Source organism: Callithrix jacchus, chromosome 10 (assembly GCF_049354715.1).
Source record: "Callithrix jacchus isolate 240 chromosome 10, calJac240_pri, whole genome shotgun sequence".
NCBI lineage: Eukaryota > Metazoa > Chordata > Mammalia > Primates > Cebidae > Callithrix > Callithrix jacchus.
In genome coordinates, this window is record NC_133511.1 from 84140519 (window position 1) to 84149985 (window position 9467).

Below are 9467 nucleotides of genomic sequence, written 5' to 3' on the forward strand. Positions count from 1 at the left end.
TTAGTGACTAATTCACTAACTAGATCATTCAGGGGAGTCAAATTAATGCACAAGAAACACGTCACCTAAATGCACTTGATGGTGTTAAAAGGTTCAACTTCTTAAACTGTTAAGATGAAATTAATACTAAGGAAGATAGCATGCCAATCCTGAAGTACTCCCAGTTTACTGCAGGATCTTGCATGCTTTGAATATTGAGTCCAATTTACCTCACTTAATTTAACTTTTTTCTGTCTGTCTTGTGGAGTAGCTAACTCTTTTAGAACTCTTTCAAAAAAGTACTTGAAATATAACTTGTAAAGCCTCCCACAACTGACAGTATTGTGTGCATGTGTTTAAACCAAATCTAAAAAGCTTACCACAGAGCTGTAAAGTATAAGTATTGATTAAAGAACGATAATTGTAAATATGAGAAAACCTTAATTACTGATTTCAGTTTAGCACTTTCATAATTGCAGAATTATATTTTTGTTGCTGTTTTCTTAGAATAACTTTTCAGTGTCATCTTGAAATAGAAATATGTATTTTAAGCACCTATGCAAAGGTAAATAAAACACTCTTTTTAAATTAGTGTATTATTTTCTCCATGAGAATTATAAACATATTATGATGGAATTGGTTTACAACACCCACTTTGATTTAATGAAATGAAATTTATAGATGATATAACCAACTTCCACATGTAATTTTAAAAATATCAATATAATGTCCAAACAGGAATGGAAACATGAAATTATTTAAAATAAAATAATGTGTATTTGAATATTTTAAACACTCAGTACAGTCACAACTATATTAGAAAACATAATGAAGTGTCCAATGGTTGCCTAGAATCACTGTGACACTTATGTCAAAGTCAAATAAAACATAGAGATTAATTTATAAATTTACGGTGGCTCACGCCTGTAATCCCAACACTTTGGGAGGCCGAGGCGGGTGGATCACGAGGTCAAGAGATAGAGACCATCCTGGTCAACATGGTGAAACCCTGTCTCTACTAAAAATACAAAAAAAAATTAGCTGGGCATGGTGGCACGTGCCTGTAATCCCAGCTATTCAGGAGGCTGAGGAAGGAGAATTGCCTGAACCAGGAGGCGGAGGTTGCGGTGACACGAGATCACACCATTGCACTCCAGCCTGGATAACAAGAGTGAAACTCCGTTTCAAAAAAAAATTTTTTTCTAAATTTAAAGCATTTTATTCGGTAAGAATTGCCATTCAGGGCATACACGCAGATGAGACAGGTGTTCATCTTCAATATATCTGAAGAACACAGAAGGTTGGGGTTTTACAAAAAAAAGATAAATGTTACATGTTGTTTTGAAATAAATGTTATTGGTTTTAGTAAGTGTTGGAAATAGATGCTTGGTGCCGCAAAGAAAAATTAGAACTGAAACAAGGGATTTTTCAGCAACACAATTTTTACTTCCTGGATTGCAAGAAGTATACTCCCTGTAGCCATCGCGTCCCAAGAGTGCAATGAATAAAGGAACACACACAAATTTAGCCCTTAAGCATTTGGGGTCGTCCTTACTGCTGTGTCTGATCTCCATTGACTGGAGCCAGACCTCACAACCTAAACTAAAACCTGATTGGCTAACAACTTAAAACTTTTCTAAACAGGTGAAAGCAATGGAGAGCTAGGACATGCCTGTAAGCACGTTCAGCACAGATATCTTGGTTAAAGTACAAGGACATAGAGTGTCCTACATGCCTGTAAGCATGGCATATTTAACAGCTACATAGGAAAGGGCTTAACAAAGTTATTAGCACACTTATTCTTTAACAAGAAGGGAAACTTTAAAAAGGATCTTTTCTACTTTCCAGAGTAAGGTTTGGGTGAACTTGCAAGCTAGGATTGGTGAGAGCCGGCAGCAGGTAAAATTAGTCTGAGAGTCACAGTAGGTTGTTTCTGCAGCTGTTAGATAAAACTGGTCTCCATTTACAAGAGCCAGATTCAGCAGCAGAAAGTTACCTTTTTGGAGCAGTGCCATGTACTCCAAGTGCTTTTTTCCCCCTGGCCTTTCGACCCTGTATTAGTTGGGCATGACCAGAATGGCGCAAGTTGTATAATCAACTTTCATACCTAGAATCACTGTAAACCCAACCGTTATAAAGGCAAAATGATATAGGGTAGCACCATCACAGATGTGCCTTTTCAAAATCTTGAACATTTAACTATGAAATTTCTATCAAAACAAAGTTCCAACTGACTCAGTAATTGTATTTCTGGAAATTTAAAAGTCTATTAAAATTGCACAAAAAATAATCTGTGTTAATATATAAAATGCAATTGACTCCTATGATCAGATAACTGTAAACATGTTTTTCACCTTATATGAAGGGGTAGATCCAGGTTTTGTAGAGACTAAGTTATGACATTTGGGGAGCCCTCTTTAAAGTAAACAGAATAAGGTTACAAATATTATGTTAGTTACAATAAAAATATTATTTGGAATGGGAAAAAAGAAATCACAACAAATTACCATTTTAAATAATTGACAAGTACCACAAACATCACAAAAGCCAGTACAATAATGAAATACGTTTACTAATAAACACTCTGACATATTTCTACAGTCCTTTTTCAACATAATTTTTGCTGGATTTTCTTTGATCATCTCTCTGTATGACAATGATAATAAGATAATTTCTACAGATAAAGATATAGTTCTGGTATTCCTATAAGCAAGAGCTTAAAGAAAAAAATGAAAATATAGAAAAAAATAAAAATAGGTAGTTCTGTTTTTAGCATAATTGGGTTTCTTTATTATTTTTATTTAGAAAAGTTTTTTTCAGCTTCACAAAAGTTTGATAATATTGTAAATTTTTGACTGTTGTCAAATTTGGAAAACCTTCTTGTGGGGAGAACTCCATTTTGACTAGGATTCAATGATCATCAAATTTTCTATGATTTTACAGTTCTCCATGGACTCATGTCTTTGTACATTTCAGATTTGTTTCTTCTCAGCTTCCCACATACTTTTGTATTGGGCCCTATAGGACATGTTCATATTGCCATGTGACCTCTGCTCTTGCACCTGTGAGTCACCTCAGTAGGGAGTAGGAGCACAATTATGGGCCTTCCCTACTCCAGGATAGCAAGCAATGACTTAATTATACTTCAAAGTGACTGCAAACCACAAAAATATATACCACTAAATGGAGGCCATCTGTATTCCTAACTCCACGTCTCCTCCTTCAGATTCAAAAAAATGCCTGTAATCACCCCAATGCACTCAAAACAAGAGGAAGTATGGTGGTGGAGATGTTGGAGTGGACAGAGTCCAAGGTATTAACTGCTTACAGTTAAAATATTTTACTTTGTTGGGAGGCTGAGGTGGGCAGATCACCTGAGGTCAGGAGTTTGAGACTAGCCTGACCAACATAGAGAAACTCCATTGCTACTAAAAATACAAAATTATCTGGACATGGTGGTGCATGCCTGTAATCCCAGCTACTCAGGAGGCTGAGGCAGGAAAATCGCTTGAACTTGGGAGGTGGAGGTTGTAATGAGCTGAGATCATGCCATTGTATTCCAGCCTGGACAACAAGAGTGAAACTCCATCTAAAAAAATTTTTTTTTTTACTTTGCAGATATTCAAGCTATTTGGCCATATGAACACTTTGCTAGGGCCTCTCCCAGAGGCCCTTCACTTGGCCAAATGATGAACCTTAAGCTTCATCAGTCTCATAGTAAATATTCCTCTGCCTAGATGCACATCAGGCAGCACAGTTCAAAGGCAAGCAGGATGCAGGATGATTCTTAGTTTGCAGCACTGTCCCATGCATTGTAGATGCATGTATCTCTGACCCATCCACTAAACACCCACCGATTATTGTGCCAACCAAAAATATCTAAGAACTGGAACAGGGATGGGAGTGGGGGCAGTACTGTCCCTGTTGATAACTAAGTTCACTGATATCTCTCTCTCCCCCAGGGAATGACAAGTCTTGAGAGGAATTATTATGCCATTCCCAAAGAAGTAGACACATTCAGCAGCATCCCCCAAACCCCAGTGCCTAACTCAACCTTTTATACTTCAAGGAGCAGCACATTGGGAAACAGGTTGAAAGATCTTCCTTGAGGTCTTTATTCTGTCTTTTAGGATGATTTAAAGGTCTTTCCCAGCAAGACAAAGATTGTCAGTCACACAGATCCCGTCCTGAGCAGCCCATGATACAGTACTGGTCCCTGAAGCAGACAGAGATTCACTCCATATAATTGTTCCTGTCTTGACTCTTGCTCTCCCTAGTAGCTCCAGGAGCCTGCATCACCTATTTTTTTAGCAGCCCATGAACCCTCAAGCCCCTTTGTGTGTGTGATAGTTCCACGCGCATGGAAATATTTGTCTGAAAGCCTGGATTGTCTTTATGCATGGCAGAGTAGACTTCCAAGTGTCTCTGCTCCCTGGAATGCCAAGAACACATGAAGTAATTACAGGATGCTGACATCACGTTGAAGCTTAAAGGAAAAAAGTTCTCTATGAAATTCAGGACTTCATTTTGCCAAGGACATTGCATTTCTTACACTATTGGTCTTCCCAAAGATGTGAAACTTGGAAATTGTCTCCCCTAAAATCTTCACCTCCTACCTTTAAACACAAATATGAAAACCATTTAGTAGATGTGTAGCCATCCTCTTTATCTTGGGCTGAACATTTTATGGATAAAGAAAAGGGTATGAATGGTCTTGTAGTTGAGAATGGGCCTTCATCAGATGGGATTCAAGATGTGGCTCTCACTGATGGTAGCTACAGAGAAATCAGGCAATTATGCACATGTCCATGGGGGAAATGTCTGTATCTTGATGATGAATATATGGATTTTCATTGAAAGAGTTAATGATTTATTAAGAAAGGAAAATTTAGGAATATTGATAAGGGTTACATAACACTTTGATGGCAGCCATTTTGTCACTAGATACATATGAATTCACCCAGCAAACCTTTGTTTAAAGCCCTTGTATCATTGGAGACACAGGGGTAAAGAAGATAGACAAGGGCCTTGCTCTGGAAGACCCACATTCACACTGCAGGGGTGAGAGGCAATAAAGAAAGAAATGGGCCAGGTGCAGTGGCTCATGCCTGTAATCCCAGCACTTTAGGAGGCCAAGTCAGGCAGATCACCTGAGTTCAAGAGTTTAAGACCAGCCTGACCAACATGGAGAAACTCCATCTCTACTAAAAATACAAAATTAGCCAGGCGTGGTGGCATGTGTCTTTAATCCCAGCTATTCAGAAGGCTGAGGCAGGAGAATAACTTGAACCCAAAAGGCGGAGGTTGCAGTGAGCCGAGACCATATCATTGCACTCCAGCCTGGACAAAAAGAGCAAAATTCTGACTCAGAAAAAAAAAGAAATAATTAGATAATTTCTACTTTGTAGAAAGTAACATAAGATAATGTACCAGAGAGTGTCTAAAGGGACCAGGAAGCTCTTTAGGTAGGATGGTCAGGGATGCCCTCTCTGACAAGATGGCACCTGAATTAATGTATACTTGTATGTTTCATGGGAAAAAAATTGTAAAAGTTTTACCTTTTAACAAAATGACCAAACAATGGACAAAACAGACAACCTGCCCCCTCTACCTGGTACTCCCATCCCTGAGCCCCATCCCACCCCTGACTCTCACCTCCAGAAAATAGGAAGATGACATCAAATCATCCGGCGTGAAGGAGACTTTCTGGCTAGGGAAGCCGAGACAAAGACCAATGGTCCTGCATTTGCGCTGAGCGAGCACAACCCAAACAACAGATGAGAACCTCACTGGGTGTGCTGACTCACACCTGTAATCCCAACAATTTGGGAAGCCAAAGTGGATGGATGGCTTGAGCCCAGGGGCTCAAGACCAGCCTGGGTAACACAACAAGACCTCACTTCTACAAAAAATGAAAAAAGTTAGCCAGATGTGGTGGCACGCGCCTGTGGTCCCAGGTACTCAAAGGGTTGTTTAAGCCCAGAAAGTCAAGGCTGCTGTGAACTGTGATTATGCCCTCAGCGACAGAGTGAGACCCTATCTCAAAAAAGAAAAACAACAACAAAAACCTCCCCAGCCTAACCGAGGTAACATAAGGCCTTGGAAAATGTGGCTATTAGGATTGTGGCAGGTGTGTCCACTCTCCTCTGATCCAAGTTGGAACATGCATCAGATACCCCATGGCCTGGCCCCTCATCTTCCAGCTTCCTCCATTATTACTAACTGGCCCAAGGTCTGCATGTTTCCCAACTCAGACACTTGAGAGTGGTATCTCGGAGGGCTGTAGTGAGCATTAACTAAGATCACACAGGTAAAGTGCTCATGAGGCAATGCATTCCTTTTTGTAGTGAATAATAAGCATTCTGACTCTAATTTTATCCTCCCTCCAAGTGACCAGTTCACATGAAGCCTGAAGTGGGCAAGCTGCTTGCTCACAGTCACCTCTCTAGTGGCAGTAAAACAAAGGAATCAAGATGATCATCTTAGGACCCAAGTCCTGCACACAAGTCAATTCATGCCTTCCATAGTTACTCAAAGGTTATTGAAAGTACTATACAGGCCAGGTACGGTGTCTCATGCCTACAATCCCAGCATTTCGGGAGGCTGAGGTGGAAGGATCACTTGAGCCCAGGAGTTCAAGACCAGCCTGGGCCACATAGTAAGACCCTGTCTCTAAAGAAAAATTTTTTTAATTAACTGGATGTGGTGGGGAGCACCTGTGGTCCCAGCTACTCAAGAGGCTGAGGTGGGAGGGTAGCTTGAGCCCAAGAAGTTGAGGCTGCAGTGAGCAGTGATCATACCACTGCACTCCAGCCTGAGCAACAGAGCAAGACTCTGTCACAAATAATAACAGTGTTATACAGGTAGTAATTTAAAGCCATAGGTTGGATGGCCTTTAGTTTACCTCAAAATGGTAAGTAGAAAGTCCAGGTCCAAGTAATGGTTTGAAGCTACCAATTCATTTAAAATGAAAATTCCTTTCCCCTTTCCCAGTTCAGCCCATTATAGAGGGGCACTTCAGTTTGGAGGGGGGTGATGACTTTGTTTCCTTTCCCACTTACTTCTTTCATAGACAGACAGCTGCTCTTTCTGACCTCTCCCAGATTAAGGGGGAAGGAATGGAAGTGAGAGGAGAGGGAAAGGAAAATTCTTACTTGACTGGTATTTTCATAAGAGGGTTTCATGTTCTTGGGCTCAGCAGGTGTTTCAAGCTGATTCTGTGTGTGTGTTGAGGGTTCTTCCATCGCTGGAGGCGCCTCTCCATAGCTCCCTTGAGTAGTGATGCAACTTCCTCCATCCTTCTTGCTTCTTCTCAGCTCCTATTGCTCCCCGCATACAGATTTGATATGAGATTCATAGATTAGTAACCAGAAGAGTACGTGGAATACATTCATGGGAGGAGTGATTAAATAAACTCATATGTGCAAGTGTATTTTGTAAATTCTAAACTACAATGAAATTGCTAGTTTCAGCAAACAGCTAAGAATGTTGGTTCTAGCATCAAACTAGCAACGTAACTTGTGTATGTTACTTAAACTGTCTATGCCTCAAGTTTCTTGAGCTCTAAAATAAGGATAATTAAAGTATGAGTATCCAGTAGATAACACAAGAAAGCACTTAGACCAGTGCCTGACCCATGGTCACTGAATCATAAATAGTAACTGTCATTCTACCACTTTTACCATGATCACACATTCTTTCACTGCCACTGACTAGTTTAGAGGAGCTTGAAAATCAACCAGAAAGAGGACTGCCATTTAACCACTGACTCTGACAAGGATGGAACTGGATTCTCAAGAAGGCATAAACAAAGTGCTATAGGGACATTTGTTATTACCACTGAGTAAGGATTTAGGAGCTGACAGATCTGATTCACTGAGAAGATGACATTCTACCCTGGCATGATCCAAGGAGTGGGCAAAGAGAGAAGAAAAATAGCTTTGAAAGGTATTTCTTAGTACCATGGACAGGGACTGGTTAACATTGGGTTTGGGAAATTGAAGTGGGGAAGGATTCCCGGGATTATGCCTGTGTGGGAGAGAAAGAGAACACTGAAGAATCCAGATTCCCGGGGCGGGGGGAGAAAAGAGGAAAGGACACAGCTGACTAGACAGAAAGGAGACCTGGACATAGAGGGGCCTAGAAACAGTCCACTGTAACCAGAGACACTTGGGCTAGCAAGACCCAGGAGAGAGGGTCTGATTTGGGAAATAAACTGGATGGAGGTCTGAGAGCACCCCTCTCCAAGATTCCAGGATTTTCTGGGATTATGAAAGGGATAACCTCAGGCTACACAGTGGACCTGGAGATGGTCACTGCTGGGGCCAATTCATTGTAATTCCAGGTACTTTTACTTTTTTTGCATTTTTATTTGATTTCTCTTTCCTTCTTTCTAATGATCCTCTTCCTTTCTTCATTTTTTTCTTTCTTCTTTTCTTTCTTTTTAGAGAAAGGTCTTGCTCTGCTACCTGGGCTGGAGTGCAGTAGTGTGATTATAGCTCACTGCAGCCTTGAGCTCCTGGGCTCAAGCTATCCTCCGGCTTCAGCTTCCCAAGCAGCTGGGCTGTTAGGTGCACATAACCACACCTGGCTGTTTTTTGTTTGTTTGTTTTTGTTTTATAGAGACAGGGGTCTTGCTATGCTGCCCAGGCTGGTCTCAAACTCCTGGCTTCAAGTAATCCTCCCACCTCAACCTCCCAAATTGTTAGGATTACAGGTATGAGCCACAATGTCCAGTCCTTATTTTCCTTTTAACCACATTTGATGCACCTAAAAAAGAGATTAGATGGTCCTAAAGGCATGTTTCATTGTACAATGAACTTCTACCTGGAAAGACCCAGGGAACCCTCAGACCAAGGCATGAGAACACAGGGGATTCTGAGGGAGGCTGTAGACATACGGCACTCCTAATCTGGTCAGTGGGAGAAATTCATGCCTGTAGGTAGAGTGAGGACAACTTGGTCCTGAGTACATCTGAATGTCCAGGATATATTTAGAAATTGACATCTGTCAGAATTCAGTCAGCAAGTGATAAATTTATTATCTAAGAAAGCTTTATACAACTGGGTAATCAAATTCAGAGAAAGGACAACTGATTCCACTAGCTCAGAACTTCAGTGCCTTCCCCAATGAAATGGAAGAGCATTGCCTGCCTCAGACTGATTTGCAGAACAGAGAAAACATATGTATGATACCCAGAACATTGTAAGTGGTCAATATATTATCATTTCACTTCTCTGGTCCTTAGGAAAGGTGGTATAATAAAAAAAGACGAGGGCCGGGTGCAGTGGCTCATGCCTGTAATCCCAGCACTTTGGGAAGCCGAGTTAGGCAGATCACGAGGTCAAGAGATTGAGACCATCCTGGTCAACATGGTGAAACCCCGTCTCTACTAAAAATACAAAAATTAGCTGGGTGTGGTGGCATGTGCCTGTAGTCCCAGCTGCTCAGGAGGCTGAGGCAGGAGAATTGCTTGAACCCGGGAGGCA